The sequence below is a fragment of the Thermobia domestica genome, chromosome 11 (genome assembly GCF_964235325.1).
Source record: "Thermobia domestica chromosome 11, izTheDome1.hap1.1, whole genome shotgun sequence".
In the NCBI taxonomy this organism is placed as follows: Eukaryota; Metazoa; Arthropoda; class Insecta; order Zygentoma; family Lepismatidae; genus Thermobia; species Thermobia domestica.
In genome coordinates, this window is record NC_137464.1 from 157,087,816 (window position 1) to 157,111,688 (window position 23,873).

At 34.1% G+C, this 23,873-nt stretch overlaps 1 protein-coding gene across 1 annotated transcript in view; it reads left to right on the forward strand.

Moving 5' to 3' along the window:
- The window catches only part of LOC145664519 (protein yellow-like), a 172,135-nt gene that overhangs the window by 29,076 nt on the left and 119,186 nt on the right, over positions 1-23,873 (forward strand). The gene's annotated exons all lie outside the window — the stretch shown is intronic.

Genomic DNA, 23,873 nt, shown 5'->3' on the forward strand with positions numbered 1-23,873 from the left:
ACTTTTGGCTGTACGTTTTGCGATACAAAAATTTGCTCCATATCTCAGCGGATGTCATTTCATAGTACTTACCGACCATAATTCATTGCGATACCTTAACAGCATACAGGGATATAATAACAGACTACTTCGTTGGTCGTTAGAGCTTCAAGCTTATGATTTTGAAGTACAACACATTAAAGGGGAGATAATGGACCCGTAGATACCTTATCACGTCTGTTTCCTTGAGAAGAACAACATATCTTGTCCATCAACGAATTTAAGGTCTTACAGGATGAAATAGCTACCATTTCAATAGAAGATCTACGAGAACATCAAATGAATTATCATGAATATAAACAAATCATGGAACATTTGTCTTCATGCAGTGAGGGATGTAATTGTCCCAAACATTGGAATTCCAGATTTAAATTATCCAACGGAATTCTACTTATTAAAGATTTTAAATTCAAATCTAGAAACAAAATTTGCATTCCACCTACGCTGACAACACGCATATTAAAGGCCTATCATGACGATTTAGGTCATTTTGGTTATGTAAAGGTATGTGCCTTGATTAATAAATCCTTTTATTGGAGAGGAATGAGAGCTCAAATCAAAAATCATATCAAGGACTGTATTGAGTGCATGCGAATTAAACATAACTACCAGGCTGTACAAAAACCTATGCTCTCAATAACGCCAGAGAGACCACATTCGTTTCTGTCTATCGATCTATATGGACCTTTACCAAGAGCAGCTACTGGAGAAACTTATCTACTTACAACCATGGATATCTTTTCACGTTATGTAGTAGCTTATCCTCTGCGTAGAGCAACTTCCGCTGCTATCATAAATAAAATCTTGAACGTATATATTCCACATTGTGGCCCTATAGAACACATATTATGTGATAATGGTTCACAGTTCAAAAGTGATGTGTTTATCAAAGCTATGAACAAGGCTAACATTAAAATTCATTTTGTAACTCCGTACCATCCTAGTAGCTCTGTTGTAGAAAATGTGCATCGCAATTTTGGTATGTTGTTTCGACACTTTTGTAAAGATAAACATGCCGAATGGATCAAGCATGTCAGTCAAATCACGTACCTTTTGAATCATTCTATATCAGACACTTTAGGCGTGTCTCCTGCTAATGTACATAACGGTTCTGATTTGATTTTCCCTGTGGAACGACATTTTGATGTCAAGTTAGAAGGTTCAACAATCGTAGATTCTTCCAATTTAGTGAATATGGTAAAAATCCGAAGACATAACAAATTTTTGAAACGTAATTCTCAAGTAGAGTCTTTGCAAGAAGGAAAATATCGGATCAAGGTCAATGACTTAGTTTTTGTTAAACAACATCCACAAAGTAATATGTTGTTAAAGAAGATTTACAAATTTTGTGACATTTTCTCAGGTCCTTATTTATGTTTTAAGGAAATAAACCCTAAAGTTTTTGAATTGTTGAACGCTAAAACGGGTACGTCAATTGGACTTCGTAATATAGATGAGTTGAAGGTTTGGAAACCTACCCAGTATACAAAAGAAAAATGGATGCGTCTAGTGAAAAAGTTAGTCGCGCCTGACATTCTTGCTCAAATACATAAGAATGAAGGAGACTAAGAAAAAAAATATAAAAGGGTATCTTCTGTTTGTGTAGAAATAGATTTATTTTCTTCCTTTTGTTCGCTCGAACGTAGATTGCGTTTAATTCTTGATTTTTATTCAATTTAATTTTCTTTGATTTTCATTAACCAACGATAATTTTCCAATGATTTTAATTCTTTCTTATTAATGTGAAGGATTATAATTTAATTCATGATTGATTAAACACAAAAATTGTTTACATTATATTAATTTGTGTTGAAACTTTATTGTCAAAAATAAGTATTAATGGAATAAAAGATTTAGTATAAATGTATTCATGTAAAGGAAACTAAATAATGTTATATATACATACGAGGGTCGATCAAAATGTATAGGACATAATTAATGGAATATTGTTCTTATGAACGGACCAGTGGTTCTTAAATATAAAAACCAAGCTCCCTTGTAACTTTTATATTCAGTCCCATCGTCGGGCGACATTTTTATACGAGATACTTTGTATAAAATTGATAATTACTTGTATTTTTGGGCAGGAAGTGCTTCTACATAAGCACTATACCAGATATAATGTTAATTTAATAATAACAAAAGAAGAATGTTTTTAATATATGTAAGAAATATACATTATAGTATAATTAGTTGCTATGTAGTTGTTTATGGATACCTAATCAACATGTATGTTTGCAAGACAGTTTGAGTGAAAATACGTTAAAAGAGTATCAACTAATAAACCATTTAATACCGATCATCGACTTGTAATTTCGATAGAAAAGGTGAGAATAATAGTATATATAATTATTGAAGATATTTTTATGTGTAAACAATTACTACCACTCAAGATTTAGTTATATCATTAGCCGAACCAGGTTGACGACTACCTTTGGTGAGTCATTGTAACGTTTTTATGAATTGCTTCCTATTTAGAAAATATATTTTCCAAAATGATTTGTTTATATTATCATAATATGATAACAATTTATACTGTAATATGCATTACGTAATTTACATTTCGATTTTTTTTTTTTGAACATCATGAACAGAAGGAAATTCATAATTTTAATGATATGCTTGATGACAGCGATTATCTGGGATTCATTCTTTAAGTTAGAAAAAAAAATGTTGCATGATGTTATTTTACTTAGTTTCTTTTGCTGCTCTTTCCTTGTTGAAATATGTCGTTTTATTTGAGGTGACTAATTTTAACAGTAACGTTTAGTTTTATTGCAAAAGTGGAAGCGTCCTGAAGGACGTTCAAATGACAAATTAGGAATTCCCATATGTTATTAAAGGGTTGTACTGAGATACTACCATGATGTCATTTGGATGCACATGCTAAACTAAACCATCCTTAAAGGAAATTTCACACATTTTCATTTTATATCAAGGACTAATGTACTCTTTGACTCGATGTATAACTGTGTAAAAGTAAAGCGTAATTGTTTCGGTTCCTTATGTGATTTAGTTACACAACAAGAAGATTTATAACGAAATAGCGGGTACATCGATTTTTTGAATAGACCATGTTTTCATAACTGATTTTTTTCCCCAAAACTGAAAAATTTGGAAACATTTTAGTTTTTTATATATAAAATTTTACTTATTTATTTAATGAAAAATTTAAATATCACTTCGGTTCGTTTTAGGCATATTAAAAATCATTACATTTTAGAACTTTTCTGTATTCAATTGGTTATTTGTTCCCATATTTGCTTTGATAGTAAATTGTGGAGCGTTGGTCTATCTATACACGAAAATTTATATAGCTACCAGGAAAAGAAATACATGATTCGTTCATAGGTAAGTATATTTAAAATGAGATTTTACGTTGTTTTTGTGATTACTGATTGAATGTAATCAGAAATTCTTATTGTTAATCAATTGGGGTCAGAGTTATGGAATATTGATGTATGCTTTTTCACGAATGCTTATTAGAAATGTTTTAGTTATTTATCTTCCTTTCAATACATTATTACCATACATATTTAACTTTATTTAATTATTAATGTCTGAAAATAAATAGTTGTATTTTTAAAAAATGTAAAGAGAAGGTGTTTCAGTGATCTGTAAAAGGAGCTGTAAAATTAATCAGGATGATGTCTTTGAGAATTAAAACTAAAATCTCCAGATAAACGTCTTACTGTATATTCAACAGTTTGTAAGAATTATTCGATACTGACTATGAAAGTATCACAATCTTATTAATACAGTAGGACGTCGATAATCTGAACGTCAAAAATTCAAAACGTCCAAAATCTGAACGCGGTACCTAGAAGCTTTTTACGTTTTGTGTTAGCGCTAGCGATAAACACACAATAGGGTTGGTTGTCCGTCGGCGTTGCGTGTTTTTACAAAAGCTCATTCACATGTAATTGTTTATCGTACATATTTTTGATTTTATTTTCTCTTAGGCCTATGCAAATTAAGTTTTAAGTGTAAGTTACAAGAACAGTGTAATTTATTGTACGAGCAAGTTCTTCAGAAACATTAAATATAAGTAGGCTTACGTAGATATTGTAATTACTGTATGTACTGTATAAACGCTGTAGCGATAAAAGAGCATACCGTACAGTATATTTAAGCCTAAACGGCATTTTCTTGGTCATTTTCGAAAATCCGAACTACCTGTGGTCCCAATTATTTCAAATTTTCGACTTCCTACTGTACTTATACTTTTGAAGTTGGTTTTCTAGTTCCAGAGGAGCCACCAAGATCACTTGGTGTAGAGTCTGGTAAGTATGGATGTAGTTGTGTCATTTAAATCATTTAACAATTAGTTCTATGATTTATATCGTGAGTTGGCTTAGATAATGTTATTTAAAAAGTACTATAGGATTATATTGCGTATTCGTAATTATTTATTAATTCTATTTATTCGAATCTACTAGTACCAGTGACTAGGATTACGTCATTAGTAATACCTTTTTTTTTTTTGGAGGGGGGCTCAGATCGCGCCTTTCAGTTTCGGCATCTGAAAGTTTAACCAAAACAGGGCTATCATCAGTGCAATCTTCTTTGCTTTATTATTTTCTCATCATTCATTTGTTTTTCTATTGGACAAGGGTGGTAGGGACGAGGGATACTTATATTGACACTTTGTTTGTAAAGCTGTTCTTAAACGATGTAAAAAAAAAAAAATATTGAAAGCAATGCAATTTCCCGATTACAAGCAAAAATTCCGCCAACTAAAATAGATATTCATTCTGACCATTGAAACATAGCAGCGATTCCTTTGTAAGTGCCAAGGTATCGGTTTGCATTAGCGTAACACAAAATTCTTTCTGACAGCAAATTAAACGCATGTTACAGAAACGAACCGTCTCAGCTGTTGCATGTCTTAATTGCCTCATTGAAAGCTAGAGAGAAAGAACTATATAGTCGATTTTCAAAAATAGTACTAGGGAAATAGTATTAGATAATTTTCCTAAGAAGTGGAGAGACAATTTATCAACCAGTTCCGGAAACTTCAGATATGTTAACAATTGACTCGGGTGAACCATTGCAAACCAGTTGCATGACATCACTATTTGGATGTGTAATGACTGAGGAAAATCAAATTGTTTTAATCAAGAATATGATAACAATCAAAGGAGGGATTTGAATGAAGGAACTAGCAAATCCATTCAGGAAAACCAACTACAATGACGATAGGACTCACAATGTGATGGCCACATCCTTGAAATTAAAAATTATAGGATGATTGTCTTAAACTCTACAGAACTTGGAAGCATGGGCGCCCGAAGGGGAGGGCAGGGTGGGACCTGGGAAAATGTATTAAATTTCTCAAGATTTTCTTTATACAAATAAATATACCAAACGTAATACAGCAACCAGGAATTTGAGCTTCCCCTAGAAAATTTTCTTCGGCGCCCATACTTGGAAGTTATAGGTTTACGTTCTCTTAGTTATAGAAATATTTTTTTCTTCCGATATACTGAGTTGATGCATTGCTTATCTACAAAAGAGAAATATGTATCTTCTCATAATTTTACATACCAGCAGTACCATAGCTGTATATTGCGTACTATCTGGTTTAAAAGCGCTTGTCATCTGATAAAAGAAAAAATATATACACCTTAATTGGATATATCGTAATCTATAGTACTTGTCTCGTACTGTAATTTGTAAACATGTTGGTCGTGATGTATATCGCACGTAATTGCTTTGGATTAAAGAATGCCTTCTCAAATTAATATAAAAAGATGAATTAGGAGTTTATCCAAGCGTAAGTACGTTTTACTAGTGGCATGATTATTCATTCTTAGTCCGTAATCAAAGTTTTGAATGAATCCAATACTTACGACATCTGTTGGCATGAGCAGCACATGTAGTGACATTTATTAGCTTGATTTTTACTATTAGGAATTAGCATTACTTACGTATTGACGTGTTTTGCTTGTATAAACAGGATAAATAGGAAATTAGATATATATTGCTAAAATATAAAATAAAACATACTTATGAGTCTGAAGTAATGATTTTACATAAATGATTAATGGGCGTATACGAGTTCTCTTGATTGAGAAACAGTAAATATACTGATATATAACTATTTATGTTTTATTAATCGACACGATGATTTTTTACTTCTTTCTCTGGAAATCAAACTACTCCAGAAAACTCATGAATTTTCCATTTTTCTTCTTTGCTAAGAAAGAAAAAAACATACCTTATGATCAGAATATTTTGTTCTGTCTTAGACACATCTGGAGTAGTATCACAAATGAATAAAAAATACATAGCTTTCTGCATTTCTTCTAAAATTTTCTTCAACATCTTTCACCATACAAAGACAACAGACATACTGTGTTATCTGAGATAAATTATGGGCTATCTTTTTACGTTTCTATGATAGATTTTAACCAATATCGATAAAACTGGTTCATTCAGTAATTTGATAGTCCGAAGAAGTTTTATTATCTGACTCTCCTAGCATTTAGAGGCTAAAACGGATAAAATGATGTAAAAAGATATGAAGAACTTCTCAAGAACTCACATGAGAATTTTTTTCCTCTATATTTGCAACGTGCAACCCAGGCCGTACTTGTCCAACGGCCAATCCAGGCTTTGTTCTCCACACTACATAATTATTTTTATGCAACAAACTATTTTAGGGATCAGAAAGAATAGAGTAGAGCTCTTTCCAAGTTGTTTTCGTGTAATGAAATCATCCATCTTTTTTATCTACCATAGATGTAACAGTTTGTGGAAACATTCTGAAATAATACGCATTGTCCACAGAGAGTTTTTTTTTCTAGTTGTAAATCAACATTAAAAAAATTCTTGTTACTTCAAATTTGTCAATTTGCTGGAAGCTTCTTTCACTAACAGATCCTCATTCTCCGGAAGACGAATTTTGACTGGACAAGGCAACGTTGAGAGTCACATACTATACTGGCAGGCAGTGGCGTATTTACGATTTTGTTTCGGGAGGGGCTTTGCTAACTTTCGGGGGGGTTGCCTGAAAATGTGAAAATTCTGCAAGATATTTTATATACTTTACTATAGTAAGTAAAATTTCGGGGGGCTTAAGCCCGGAAGCACCCCCCTAAATACGCCACTGCTGGCAGGGGATGCTTAGAGTATTTACATTTACGAAATACAGACCATGTTGCCATTTAAGAATAACAATTGACAAAGTAAAATTGACCACTGACAATAAATTGACAAAGTCAAGCGTAGTTTATGGTTGCTAGCTCCATTTTTATGAAAATAAGTAATTAAACTATCTAAACGTGGCTAAAAGGAATTATCAATGCGCTAAACCCTTATTCTTGTCGCTAAATGCGCCCAATGTTAAATGAAAATGCAATACACTATTTGAAATGGGGGTTGGCCATTGACACGTTAGCGCAAAAGACAGTAACTTTATTCACTTATGTTGTGGGCCTGATTCACATATTGTTTCAAACTGAGTCTCGTCTTGCATAAATGTAAATTGCTTTGCTAATTTATTTTATTCAAATGTTGATAAAATATATTGCAATGCATTTGGAGTGCCAGACGCATTATAGAAATACACACACAAAACAATAACAATTTCATTTAATTCATGAGATCAGCAAATACCTGGCATTCCTCCTATAATAAATATAATGCAATCTCATTAAAAAGAAAGTTCTTCAACTTTATAAATCTTAAAGTATGTGTAAAGGAAATTAATAATATTCCTCCTAATTGTTACGAGAACAGTTGATCCACTACGTTGCAATACTAGGCCTACCTGTAGTCCCCTAGGTGAATTTGGCGAAAAAAATCTATTTCTAGGTTTCAAAACGGTAGATTCAGCCTATTTGTATTGTTACGGAATACGTCATCACCCACGAACCCACTAACCAAAAGTTGTTTCCCCAAAGTAGGTTCTAACTTAGCTTTTCGAAGACCCAAGATATTAGATTGACCTCATCTTACGGAAATTGTTAGGCAGTGAAAAAAATGAAATAAAGAAATAATAATTATTAGACTTCCAGGCTATGCTAGAACGGCTATGTTCACTCTCCTATTTGTCCGTCCGTCCGTCGTCAAGTATCAGAGTAATACTGGTAAGAGATAGCGAGAAATAGTTTCCTGATAAGGATTCAGCCTCCTAAGAATATACTCCATCTCCACATTGTATCCCTCAATTATATCCTGTAGTGGAAGAAATCTACAATTTCTTATTCGATTATCGATCTCCACAGAGTAAGAACAATTAGAGATAGTTAAAATCGGAATTTTGAAAATATGGATTTATCATTCAAGGCCGCTATCTTCGCCCCTGGTTAACCTAGTAGATATGCAATAGGTGTTGAAATTCTAATAATTAGGACGTAAGGTGTTGTGCAGGGAAGATGTGTGAACTCTCAACATTTTACGATATCATTTGGGTAATGGCGTAAATGCTGCACAAACCCATAAATAAATTTCTGCTATTATGGGAAGAATATGTATATAAAATAAACAAATAAATATTGTTCATTGGCTTTCGTTCTGGAAATTTTGATGCTTAAAATGATTCTCACAGTTGGAAACTAATTACAGATAAAGTGAATTATATTCTGTCGAAATTCGAGAATCACCGGCATGTAGGCAGTCATGATACCAATAATGATTTAACCATTTTAGGATTCAGGCCTATGGTATATTTTTATACCATGGTGTAGTATCGTCTTTGACCGCTTATTTAGGTTTCTATAACAATTATTTAAGCCGGATTTTTATTGATCAAGTCAAGGATAGACCAAAGAACACCCCAGATGCGTTTTGGAACCGCATGGTCAACTTGGCGGCGCCAGGTGGGGATGGAGGGGCGTGATTTTTTATTGTATATATAAATGAAAAAATAGGTCGCCACCATATCAGAGTCGGTAATGTGGGGGAAAGTGTTGAGTGTTACTTGTGGAGGTGTTGCACCAACACGAAGAAAGTAACACATTGCGTAGTGTGTCAATTATTTTGGGTTAATATTACACCATGTCAAGTATCAATATAACACAGTCCCTGTGTTATTTCAACATTTTCTTATTTCAACACTAGAGATGCAAAAAAAAAAAGCCGGCTTTTTTGAATCGATGGTTTTTTTCACATAAAAAGCCGGCTTTTTAGGGAAAAAAACGAGAATTTTGGAAATTTTGGATTTTTTTTATTTTCATGATTTTTCTATCTAAATAGCTTTCTTATAGTATATTCTACAGTTAGATAAGAATTCCATGACCTAAATACCATATTTCGCTCTGAAATTCACCATCAAGATGGATGGAGCACATGTTTTACGAATTAAAGCTAACATGAAGAATGTAGTATTTGAGGGCAATTTTAGAGGCTATTTAACTTTTGAGTTATCGACATTTTTTTTAATTCTCTAGATCATTATAGCTTGTCATCCGTGTTTCATTTCTAAGAGCTTAGTACTCTAGCTTCTAGCGCAAAACTTAAACTTATGTTTCTCTATATATCCGTCAAAGCGTACATTTTTCAATATATCCGTCAAACCTTACTTCCACATTTCTGTTATACCGTAGCTGTGCAACGATTTAGCAACAATTTCCCGGATACAATCTTGAATACTAATTTATACAAATAATCAGTAGCGGATTGAGAAAAGTACTTTGGGAGGGGTTTCTCTGATGTTTCGTTTTCTAAAATGTCCTAATTTTATTTGGGAGGAGCTTGAAGTTTATGAGTACAGGCATAATATTTCGTTTCGTTTATGTATTTAGCGATAATCTTCCGAATACAACCTTGAAGATCATCTTATACTGAGAATCAGTGGCGAATTTAGAAGAGTATTTTGGGGGGGGGGGTTTCTTACTAATGTTTAGTTTTTCTAAATATTCGTAATTTTTATTTGACTGGAGCTTAAAGTTTATGAGTAGAGGCATAACTAATAGATATTTCCTTTGTTTTAGACATTCCGTAATTTTGGGGAACAGTCTTCAGTCCGAAAGACCGCCCCTCTAACCTTCGCAAAACCGTCACTGCTGGTAATTAGTAATAATAACGATTTAAAAACAATAAGAAAGGAAGTCGGCCAACGCACTATTTCTACTTCACAGATGGAATGAAGAAAAGCTTTGTCAGAATGGTCGAATGCTGGGTTGAATCCCGAACTTCCCGATAGAACCGCAAAAGCTCCACTTAGTCATGTTTGTTGTGCAGTTGTATTTATCTTAACTTAAATATATTAAGTAGTCTTTTTTTGTGGTGGTGGGGTGGGGAGAGTTCGGTAATGATATGAAGCAGGGTTGGCTGGTCTAAACCAAGGTGGTTTAAACTGTGGTTTAAACCGGGTGTTTAAAAAAAACGGTTTAAACCAAAAAAAGAACGAAAAATGCTTTTAAAATGGAAAAAAATAAAAAGAACAAAAAATGTGAATCGTGTGAACTTCATGATAACGTTTCCACATATCAAACAATCTGCATTAGTTTTATTTCCTTTTCACCTTTTGATCAAGGTGTCCCATGTTCAATTTTCGGTTGAACCACAACCCTTCTTTCATGCGTAAACAAAGTAGCGGTTCGGATGTAACTTTAGGCGAAAGTCTTCTTCTTGATAACCTCGGTATTACGTAAGGATGTTAAGCTTGAACATACGAAACGAAACCAAATTATATATTTCTGCATGCCTGAATGCCTGTTGTTTTATAAAGAAGCCAAGGTTGCTTAAATATATTGATAGAAATTAGCATAATTTATCAATTGCCTACGTAGCTTCCAACATTAGCTTGGATTGGACTTTCAATGATATGTACGTACTAAATTTGTAATTTAATACCTCAGTTTTAGCGTACTTATTATGATACGTTGATCTTTAAACTTTACATGCAAAGCAATAACAAGATTTTTTCCGTTATTGTTTTACATTTAGAGTAATGACGGGATTTTCCCGATGGCTAGGGCGGGAGTTTCCCAATTTAAGAAATTTACTGACCGGACTTCTTTAAGCTTATGGGACCTCTTCCAGCATAACCCCGTTGTTGCATAATAACAACAAAGCGAAAAAAACTTATTTCTGTCAATATGTAATATAAATACATAAAGCAAAATATCTACCCCCCCCCAAAAAAAAACTGGTTTAAGCCAAAAAAAAAGCCTAGTTTAAACTCCCCCCCAAAAAAACGAGTTTTTGGCATTTTCAAAAAAAAAACATGGTTCTTCCCAACCCTGTTTACTTTTGTATATAGGAGATTAAAAAAAAAATATTATATGCGTTGGTTAATCCTTTGGAATTCATAATGTAAATATGTATTGAAGTAAAATTGTTTGAAATATCTTTTCGAAATTCATGGTTTATTTTCGAGGTTTTATTTTATTATCAGCATCAACCAGTAATTAAATGACTTTTTGTGTTATAGAGAAGCGAAACAAAATCTGATTTATCAATTTAAAGCAGAATTTTCAAAAAAGCCCAAAATTTCCCAAGCAAAAATGCGAAGCAGAAAAAACCGAGTTTTTTTCCAAAAAAAAACCGTTTTTTTTCCGAGCCCTTGCATCTCTATTCAACACACAATCTGTGTCATAATTCAAGGTAAAAACCGTTAAAGTAACACCATTTTGGTGTTAATTCAACACTCCGCTGTGTTAAAATTCAAGGTCAGACCTCCATATTAACATCATTTTTGGAGTTAGTTCGATTCCATTTCTGTGTTACTACGACAACTATTTAGGTGTTGAAATAACTCCGTGTGGGATGTTGATGTAACCATTTTTCTGTGTTGGAAAAGCTTGTGGTGTGCATGCTTACACTTACAGAAGATTCTAATTTTAAAATAATAATAGTAAACTACAGAACACTTCATTTAGAAAATCTTCACAACTTATTTTGTCGTCCTTCGCAATATTTATTGTGAAGTATTTCTTGATGATGTAAAACACAACCTTCACCAACATCTTATTCAAGAATGATAGAAAACTCTTACCTATATCCTTATATGTAAGTATATAGTATGTTTGCCTCTTAATCGTGTTTCTACTTGTTTTCCGCCATTTTTGAAACAGTCCCCAGTGTTAACCGGTGAGCTCTTGTACATTGTAGAAGTGCCACAGTAATGCGGTGTTGTTTCTCGCTATTGACATATTTCTTCAGAAATATTATGCAAAACAACTGAGAACTCATCGCATGGTTTGCACGTTGAAATTTTGCGAGTACCTGGATTTGTTCAAGTATTTCTTTCTTCTGTGTTTATCTGTAGCTTCAGTATATATGCCTTTATAATTAGATGCTCGACATTTGGCAATCACGCAGAAAACAACACGGAAGATTTTACACTTGTGTTAATTTAACACACAGGCTCTGTGTCATTTCAATACCAACATTTGACACACAACTCCAAATGGAGAGTGAGTTGTTCTAACCACCTGTTTGTGTTATATTTTAACACAATTGTGTTAACACATAGGCATGAGGTTGAAATAACACAACGATTTTTTAGTGTACGATAAACAGTAAGGAAGCAGTAGCTGTTTGAGTGGAAGTCTAAAATTTACTCAAAAAGTGGAAATCCTAAAAGGGTTAAATATCTGTTACCAAAAGGTATAAACAAATTTGGAAACAGTTGCTTAAAAAAGAAACTCTACGTGTGTGTGGCCTATAATCCGAATCAAAAACATTTAATCGATCAAATTTCTATCTGCGAATCCCTACTTATGTAGTTGACAGAATATGTTTTCTGTTATATAAGTCAACAAAGGATTGCGTTAAATCACAACATAGATATATGTATTTGCTATCTTCCTCAAACAACCAGACAGAATTGATACTTTTCTAAATAATGTCAGTTGGAATGTTGGGAATAATCTGTTGAATCCGTGTCTTTAATTCCTCAACTGTGTGAGATTTTCATTGGTATACCTTTTTAATGTTTAGCCCTAGCAGAAAAATCACAGATTGCGATCAGGACTTTATGTTGGCCATTTGTGAGGTACACGCTGTCCCAGGACATCAATTCCCAGGAAACTTCTGGTCCAGGCACTTGCAAATAATTACTGCAAAGTAGGGTGTATACCATCTTGCATGAAAATCAGCTCATTAATATTTCCCCATTCCGATACTGTGGTCCATCTCAATCTTAAAGCATCTCAAGGTAGCGGCAGACATTCATGATATCACGCAGAAGATATGGACCATCCTTCCGCTCATACGGTCATTTTGGGACAAGATTGCTTCCTCTCAACTATCATTTAAAAACCTTTATCACGTGATGTCCAGTAATAGCAGTTATAGCGATTGACAAAATCCCCAACCTGGAATACAGCCTATTCACTCCACAAGATATTTTCAAATAGTTATGGCCAATCTTCGTGAACAGGCAGCATTAATTTTCCTAATTTCATCCTTCGGTCACAGTCCTCGAATTTCAACTTTTGCGCGTAATGGAATTTCCATGGGTGAGAATTGAGTTCTTTATGCAAAATCACACGTATTGTATGCCCTGATAATTCGCTTTTACAAGCTGCCTTGTTTTTTTTTTTTTTTTTTTTTCGGGCTACGGGTAAATATTTCATAAACTATTGCTACATTTTCCTCCGACCGTGATGTAGGTAGGTGGCTACTACTTCTTCTTACGTCTTTGACAGAGCGTGTGGTCATTAGCTTTGTATGCCTGTTCTTAATTATCTCTTGACAAATTGTAGCATTCACCCCATTCATTGTACAGCACCACCGTCTCTGCATTGAAACGACTGATTTTATACTTCATGAAGCACAGCGATATGAACTCGCTAATAAGCAGATAAATGGTCTGCTATGTATGTTTACATTGTGCGTGCTGCTTGCAGCGGTAATCTATTAAACTAAGTGAAACAGCAGTGCGAAATCTTCATAAATACTTTATGACACTATTTTCAACATGAAATCAGTAATATTATAATTTTATAGAGTATTAAATTATCTATTTACTTTTTTCCAAACGATGGAAGGGATTTCATAGGCTATATAGAATTATCAAAAACTTGTTTTGGACTTCTACCGTTCTTCAACTCACATAATTGAATTCACCTGAAAAGAAATCATAATTAATATTCTCAGCTGAACAAGATTACAAACTCTTTGACAATATCGTAGTTTATATGAGGTATGCATTTTATAATTAACTCTGTGGAGCAACGAAGTGTAGCAGCATAACATATGATTACAGCGTAAATAACAAGTATAATTCGTAGTGAAGTCACGAGAAGATGTAGGAGATTCCTTAATAGTATTTATTTGCTTTCTCCTGAGTGTCACAACAATAATTTAGATTAGTCCTACATTAAGGGACTAAAAAAATTCAAAATAAAAAGTAAGATAATGTTATCTACAAAATTCATTTTCCACCATGAATAGCCATGTGTTAACTCAACATTTTATCTGGACAAGCAAGAAAGAAATTACAATGCTTGAGTAGCTGAAATGTTTTTACGATGCATAAGATTTTTTTTTTTTTTTTTTTTTTGCGTATTTATGCGCTCTCTGACTATATGGAGAATCACGTACGGTATATGCTTTAAATATTTACATATTTCTACAGTCTAGAAAGAAAATGCAGACAATCTTTCAAATATCGATTAAGAAGTACCTCTCTGTAAATTATTACCATGTTCGTGGAAGAAAAATAAGTTGTTCTACATATGTATTATTTGAACCATGACCGAAGAATGTAATAGGAGAATTGTCTCTGTCTGGATTTTCGAAATAGTATAATTTATGTACTCTTTGACACTGATTATTGTAGGCTTGAATCCAAATGAATTTTAGAGGGGGTTCAGTTCTACGAAACACACGCACATTAAAACAATTTGCTTACTCACACAAGAATATACTATAGTATTTAATATTTATATTAAACATTCCATAAATTTGATTTAAACTATTCGCTGAGCTAAACAATACCTTTATTGTAAAAAGATATTAATGAGCGTATTGTTTCGTTCAGCGAGTAGTTAAATCAAATTTAGGTCTGTTAAAAGCAAAGCTAATAGAATGGAAAATATTACAGTATATTATTAGTGTAGTTAACGAAGTTTATCAGCGTACGTAAAGAATTGTACAGATTGACAGAGCAGTGAGCCACAAGCGAAACTAACACCAAAACATCCCTTGGCGGCAGGGTTACCAACTACAGAATATGTTGAAATAATCTGCATCCCAAGTGAAATACCATCCATGCATTTTGTCTAATCAAATGTCGTGTGAAATGTACGCGAATTTTGAAATTTTATTCAATACATTATCAATTTAATAATGTTGTGCAATATTATTTAATATTGTGTTTAGAGGGAATTTGATAAATTTAGTCGGATGACAATTGGATTTTTCGCCAGTAACATTGATTTATAATCTGTGGTTCGCGGAACAATAGTTCTTACTACAAATAGACAATCCTAAGATTTGAACCCGGAATTTCGGCGATTTTGAAACAAGAACGGTAAATACTAACTTTTACTTGTTATCATTTCGTCACAGGAAAGAAATTAAGATTTGATTTAGGGAGTCTATCATCTGAAAAATATTTAAAGTCCCTGCATGTGTCACTTTTCATAATTGTAAAAAAATAAAAAAAAAATAAAGTAAAATTGTTAATTTATCTAATAGTCAAGTGTTGCAACAGCATCCACTACAGGGTATTCTTCAATTTCATCCACCGTGTCTGTTGAACTTCCTTCTACCAATCTAAATCAATGAATATTATCTGTTCAACTTCTTCTAATAGCCCATCACTTATCCACTTGTTCTACTACCTTTTTCGTACGTTCAATAGCGCTCTTCCATACCTCCCGCGTAACCGAATTTCTTTGGGGATAATCGTTTTAATTAACTTATGGATAAAATGCCCGGATTTTTTGCGGCTACTTTACCCTTGACCTGGCTCTATGTATATTCAATGGGATTTAAGTCTGATTGATATTATGTATACATGAAATATTATGTGTATGCGTACATCAAGTTGTATGCGTGTATCCTCAGCTACACTTGTGTCTCGCTCCTTTGTCACTTTGGAAAACAATTTACGGTGTCTCTGATGTAAGCAATATAAAATAGTTTCCGAAATAAATACTTTATTAGAATCACGCAATGGGGTTTATTGTATTTTGTGTGTCCGTTCCTCTACACGATAACTCTTGCACGAAAGCAAATTTTGGGACTCTTTTTTTTTTTTTTTTTTTTTTTTGCAATAGATAGCTAAAGCCCTTATCTCGGACAATTTCGTTAGTGGAGTCAATTTGTTAACATCTTTACGGATAACGGTAACCATAACGATAGCTATTCATATCCTATACATTGAATCGCGTGATCCTCATTACTGTTATTAACAACATTTATTTATTTATTTATTTACAGTAGAACCCCCTCTCGTCCACTCTTGGCTGGTCTGCCACTCCGGTTGATCCGACCCGTGTTCGAAACTGTTCGGCGTCGTCGGTGACTCACGAGACCCATTGTTGTTTTCTGCCACGACGGCATTGTTGTTTACTTGCTGTTACCGCATATCCGCTTTAGTGCTCCGTTTCGTATCGTTTCCTTCGTTGTGTGTGTTTTCTGCACTGTACTGTGCAGCTTTTAGTGCTTAATATTCGTTTTTTTTTTTACTGTAGAGAACAATACAGTCATTTTTTAGTTCACAGATTGTTTATTTTACTGTAAATCCGTATGTTTCTGTATTTTCTGATAATCCGACCTTTTTTTGCGTTCCGACCGCACCTCCAGTCCCAAAGGTGACGGATTAGGAGAGTTCTACTGTATTTATTTATTTTTTAGTTTTATTTTCAATGGTTTTGCCCTTCACTAAAGGAAATGATGAAAAATGAATGATAACAATGAATGGCAAAAAGACAATACATACATAACAGTCACGCTCTGAGCGGAATTTGAGTTGGCAACAATAAAAAAATTTTGTGATCACCTTCAACCACTCGACTACACCAGCCAGTAAACATTCACGGTATTTGTAGATAACTTCGTTAAGATTTCTTAGAATATACGGTACCTAAAGTGTTAACAACCAATATTGTCAGCATTAATAAACTCTGGTAAGGACAAGAAGAGAGTTACGCAAGACTTACTTTTATGAACGAATCTATGCTGATAGTTGATTCATTCAGTATTAAATACCTTCTCATACCCAAGTGCGTGAGCTTTTAACCTCATTTTTTTTAAAGGTTTGACTAAAAAATTTTATATTTGAGGTTAAACTGATGTCAAACAACAACTATACTCTAGGTCAGGGTTTTTCAACCTGGAGGTCGCGAGAGGGTACATGGGGTCGCGAAGGTAAGCGAAAGAAATACATATACTTAGAATCTTATACCGGAAAATATTTTAAAATTTTATTTTGAATTTTGTACTGATAAACATATTTTTTTTTTATTTTTTATAGATACTGTTAAGAAAAACAAAAAAGGTCTACTAAACATTTTGAACAGGTGCAGAGTTGTTTAAAAATCAATTGAAATGAAAGAGGTACGATATGAAACTAATGAGAACTGCATATTAAAATACCAGAAAAATACAAATGCAACAAAACCTGCATATTGAAATACCATTAAAATTGAAAGCTAATGAGATACCTGAGCATATGGTGTGATTTCACTAGTGTGGCAATGTCTGGGTCAATCTTTGTGACGCACATTATCAAGTCATTTAAAAACTCATAACTTTTCTAACAACTGCCCAAGTTTTATAAAACCTACATTAGAAATCACTTTACTCTTTTTCATCATATGACCCAAAATTAAGGAAGTCATGCAATTTTAAAATTTTCTAATGGCCTCCATAATATGACGGATCGGATTCGATATTTGTAATATGAATGAACTGACCAAATTTGGTGTTAATCCATTCGCTTTTAGGGAAGATACTGTATCCACTACATACAAGATAGGATACCGTAAGATCTCCACAATAGGTATATTAAAAATCCCACACAAGCTTATTACAAAGCAAAATTATAAGGGGGTCGCTGGCAAGAGGATGTGATAAAAATGGGGGTCGTGATAGGACTTAGGTTGAGAACCACTGCTCTAGGCTTTATATACCTTCTCATATCTCAAATATATGAGGTATACATCCTCTCATACCTCAAGTATAAGAGGGCTTCACCATCTCGTTTAGCCTAGCCGGCATAAGCATGGGACATAAAACTTAGATTTCATTCATTCATTTCAAGTATAAGAGGCATTAATAGACCAATAATTTTTTAGGATTAATCAAAAACGTCTGTTAATATAAAAAAAAAACTTTTAATCTCAAATAGCTTTTAATTTCAAAATATATTTTACCACTTAACCTCAAAAGATTTTCAACCGCGTCTCATATTTCAATGGATGGTGCAGATAGCCACAGTCAAATTCACCGCTAACCGTGAATATGTTAACATATTGACTCTATTAACGAACTCAACCGGAATAATCAGTCTAGCCATCTATTGTCTATAAAAAATTTTAAAAAAAATATAAAAATGCTTTCTCAAGCGTTATCGTGTCGAGTAACGGACTGACGGACGTATTAGTTATGTTGTTCACATTTCATGATTTTCAGTTTTTTTTTTTTTTTTTTTTAAATTCGAATATCTGAAAATCGCAACCCAAATCCATTTTCGGTTTAAAAAACTGGAAACCGATTTTTCGGTTTTCAAATCAAACATCTGTAATAAAAAACGATATTTAATTTTGGTTTTGAAATAGTAAAATGCTTTCAAAATTCAACAGCAACTGACGATTTTGATAATCTCTCCATTACAAAAATACTTTTACCCAAGTAAGAGTGCTAGTATTCTCTTTCTTTCCATTTCTTTAAGATTACCATCCCCCAGTTTTTGAAACATGCCACAGTGCACGAAACGAGAAATGGCAAACGCAAGCGCTAGCAGCGACGCAAATACACTAATTGTCGCCTGGGACAAGACCTCGCCTTAGCGCCCCCGTGACCAACCAATCCAAAACGCTCCCCCAAATATTTGCCCAATTTTGCGTCCTCCTAATCCTGCGCCCGGGGCACAATCCCTGTCCGTCCCGCCCTTAGTTACGTCACTGAGCGCTGGTAACCTATATATTTTGCATATGAATTTTCAAGTGTACCGTCTAATTAAAAAGTTTACATGTACAGTCTCACTATGAAAGAAGCCAATATAAAAATTAAGTGCAAAGAAGAAGCGTCGGAGTATATCACACCGGAGCATACATCTCATTTCGAGTTTTGCATAACACACTGAGGCCCGCAATAAATCTCTTCAGGGCTCCGGCACAGTAAGGTAACCAGCGCACTTGCCAACTTGTAGGAAAATATTTGTACACCCCTCCACGAATCATTGAGTTAATTTTAAAAATAACAGTTGAAGCTTGGTCTCCTTGTCAGAAGGATGACAACGGGCTCCATTGAATCGATTTAGCTATATATGTGGTTCCCCGATTGGTTCTGTGATAGTTTGTTTCTCCGGAACCACTAGCTCTCTGTTTCTGTTCGATTATTCTTACGGATGGATAAGACTGTTAAAACAAAAAAAAAAAACTCAGATTACTAGATCTTCATCAAAGACGTATTACACATAAAGTGTGTAATCTACTCCTAATGAAAATAAATTATGATATATTGATGATCAGCTTCGCCATCGATTCAGTGATTTCTTTGCTGTTCTGCGTTCAAGAGCCCAGCCTTAGTTGGCTAACTACGACATATTGTGTATTGTACAATGCAATGTAAGCTGTGTTAGTTGGTTTAATATTTAAATGATTTTTAATTTTTAAACATTAATATCGCATATTAGTAATGGGACATGGAATTAAATCAAATTTGCTACTAATCAAACTTTAAAATGTACAATTCTCACACGAAATGAATAACAGAATAATTTGTATATTCAATAATATGTATACGATCTTCAAAAGTGGTTGCCGAGAAGGCCTGGACCCTTTCGTCCGTAGCCACCGGTGAATTGCATTGCCTGCACCGCCGATTATTAGAGCTCTGAACATACTTCTACTAATTGTTAATACTAATTTTCGGATATTCAGAATGAATGTTACGAGAAAGAAAGAGACAAAATACAAAGTCAGTATATTTTTTTTTTCTTTCAGCATGTTATCGCCACTGGAATACGAACGCATTATGGCATACACCAAAAGCATCAAACACACTTAATTTCGTCCAGTTTCATTGCTTCTATGCACGGAATTATCGTCTTTCATGTAATTACTTATTACGATCAGGAAATCCTTTCATTCAACTTACTTTCGCCTAAATTGTATTCACCTCATTTGTGGGAATCTCTTTTGTCATATGGAGAATCCTTTGTACACTCGTTCATCATATGTGACCTTTGCATTTTTGGATACTACTACATGTTGTTTCTTTACATGTCACCTGACACCGCCGTCCTGTGCACAGTTGTTATAAACTTAATCAGGATCAAAGTTCATTTTTCCATTTTAACACACACTCTTAACTTGGACAGGAAGCCGTTCATTTATCATCCGTCATCATTAGCCTAGAAGGTATTACTGTCATACGTTAAGGACTTTCTTCTCATTTAAATTCTTCCTTCGATAGTTTATTGTGTACTGAGACAAAGTAGATCAATCACGTATGTGTATCTCTCTTTCTTTTGAATTCTCAGTGTTATTCTAACTTCAACTATGTGTTATTATTTTTCGATTGTTGGAATCTTGTACTTGATTACTGTTCATTTTCCTCACTCAGCTTTTGATAAAGTACTCGAAGGAATACTTCAATTCAGTGGCGTATACTGGTTTGATGGCTTGAGCTACCACTAACTCTTATAACACCTGTATATTATTATTATTATTATTATTATTATTATTATTATTATTATTATTATTATTATTATTATTATTATTATTATTATTATTATTATTATTATTATTATTATTATTGGAATTTAGTTTTTAATTATTATACAGCCTTCAAAGAAAAAGACTTACAACACCCTTTCTTTTTATCAAGTAGATAAATATGATTTGCTCTTCACTAGACAGACTTATATTATCTTAATTGCTACTACAGGAAAAATATTGTACATTTCTATCTTCATTTGCTGCACAAAGTATCCCTACATTTTGCTTTGGATAAGTCGTAATCCTACTCACACCCAGAAATTTTTGTTAGGATGGATCCAAGCTTTAGGAGGTCAATACTGCAAGCCACTATGCATACGTCTTATTAAAATAATATTTATTATTCTGCACCCGAGAAGACGATAAGTAATTGTAAAATACTTCCATCTACATTTTCAGAGGAAAAGTTGTAGAACTAGGTTGCTTTTATAAGACAAAGAAAAAATGAAATTAAATCTTTCAGCTTTACGTCCCGCGTCTATGCCGGCCAGGCTAAAGGAAACGATGATGATGAGAAATGAATGAAATGATGGAATGAAGAAAGTGGGAAGAAACGGTCGAACCCCGAGAAAATTCAAGTACACGGTGTTCTCCACCACAAAGTTCACTTAGCCTGAACGGGGATCGAACCAGATGCCCATGCACCAGAAGTGAATGCTTTACCACTGAGCCTCCGAGGCTCCTTAAAAGAAAAAAATGCAGATGAAGTGTAAGATCAAATTTTCATGCTACATCAATCATTTCCCTGGTAAAACAAGTATAGTTTTATTGAGAAAGTGTACAAATATATGTTAGGATATTTTGAGGGGATCCGGACCCTTGGAGCCCCGTGGGTGCGAGTTTTAAAGAACGCTGAAATAGACGATTAGCAAAGGATCCTCAGTCTGTAAGAGCCTTTGCAACGTAACGCAAATTATGAAACAAGTAATTATAATTATGCCAACTATCGCAAAATACTGTAAAACACAAAATTTGCATTGCGTTGACGCAAACCGCTACGGAACGAGGCTCACGATGTCTGGAGACCCCCAAAATGCGTTATCATTCTCATATAACTTCCCTTTATCTTCGCTTACGCCCAAGAAACCGATTACTCTAGAGGAAACTGGTGTTACCTACTTGCCCGTTATACGCTGCGGGCGAAGGAGGAGGGAAGGCGAATGCGCACATAACTACACGATTCTTCTTGCAGTTGAGTAACTACAGGCGGTTTCCTGCTGTGTTGGCAGATTTAAAATCTCCTATGAAAGCGAGACAGAGTGCGGGAGTTTTCTAAATTCATACATTTCGCAGAAACTTTTAACATTGAGAGAATGTAGTAAAGTATAAAATTATAAAATTATCAATATATATATATATATATATATATATATATATATATATATATATATATATATATATATATATATATATATATATATATATATATACTAGCTGAAACACCCATTCTTCACATATGTCAAATAAAATATCTATGTAAACAAACTGAACAACGAAAAAAAATGTTCATTTTCTACTATTTTTACATATTCCGGTAAAGGCTTCTTGAGAGCCCTGGTTGGAATTTGAAATGAAAGCTTCCATCCCACGGGGGCTGTATTTGGTAGTCAACGCCTGTGGGAGTGTCACCATTGATCTCAGCGACAGCAAAAACTATGAATTTGACACTAATATCGGTCATTTTGGATTATTTTTACATATCTCGGTCCTCCTCTCCCCCCCCCCCCCGGTTACCCTGACCCACAGCCAAATGAGGTGAATTTGGAAGTTAATGCAATCAAAGTTTCACCATTGATCTCAGCGACTACGAAAATTATGAATTCGATACTAATATCTTTAATTTTCTACTACTTTTACATGTCCTGGTAAACGCCCCCCTCGATCCTCTGGTTCGATTTATTTAGAAAGAAACGCTTCATCTTGGTCTGGGGTCTGGACCAAGGTACCCGTGACCAAAAGTTGGTAACTCTCGATCCACTCGTCTGGTCCCCAGGCCGCACACAGACACACAAACTCTTCATTATATATATATATATACTAGCTGAATATACCCATTCTTCGCACTGGGGCAGTATTAGGAAGTCAACGCCTGTGGAAGTATTACCATTCGTTTCGGCGACTGCGAAAACTATGGATTTGACACTAATATCGGTCATTTTGAATTACTTTTACATGTCTCGGTATCCCCCTTCCCCTCACTGACTCCCGACCCACATACAATGGTAGCAGACTTTGCAAGTCATCGCTAATGGAAGTGTCACCATTGATCTCAGAGACCGCGAAAACTATGAATTCGACACTAATATAGGTCATTTTCTACTACTTTTACATGTTCCGGTAAACGCCCTTCTGAGACCCCCCTGGTTCGAATATTGACAAAATCGCTTGACCTTGGTCTCGGGCCTGGACCAAGGTATCCGTAACCCAAATTTGGTAACTCTTGGTCAATTAGTCTGGTTCCCAAGCCGGTTCCAGGAAACGCCCCTCTGTACGATCCCCTGGTTCGAAATTTGAAAAATAAAAAACGTTTCGTTTTGATGTGAAGCCTGGACCAAGCTATCCGAGACCAAATTTTGGTAACTCTCGGTCTACTCGTTTGGTCCCTAGGGTGCACACAGACAGACAAACAAACTCTTTATTTTATTTATATTAGATTAGAGAATATATATATATATATATATATATATATATATATATATATATATATATATATGTGTGTGTGTGTGTGTGTGTGTGTGTGTGTGTGTGTGTGTTTGTGCTTTATTTTTCTATAATGTCTTTTTCTATGAACCCCACCTCCATTGCATACGCAACAGATCAATTGTGATTAGAATATTGGACCCCCATTGTGTGGTAGAGTAGGCTACTGTAGTTTCACAATCTGAAATGAAACGTGATTGTTTAATTATATTCTCATAAATATTTATAAAATATGGCACTAGGCAGATTTGGGTTTGTCACTTCATGTTGTGACAACGT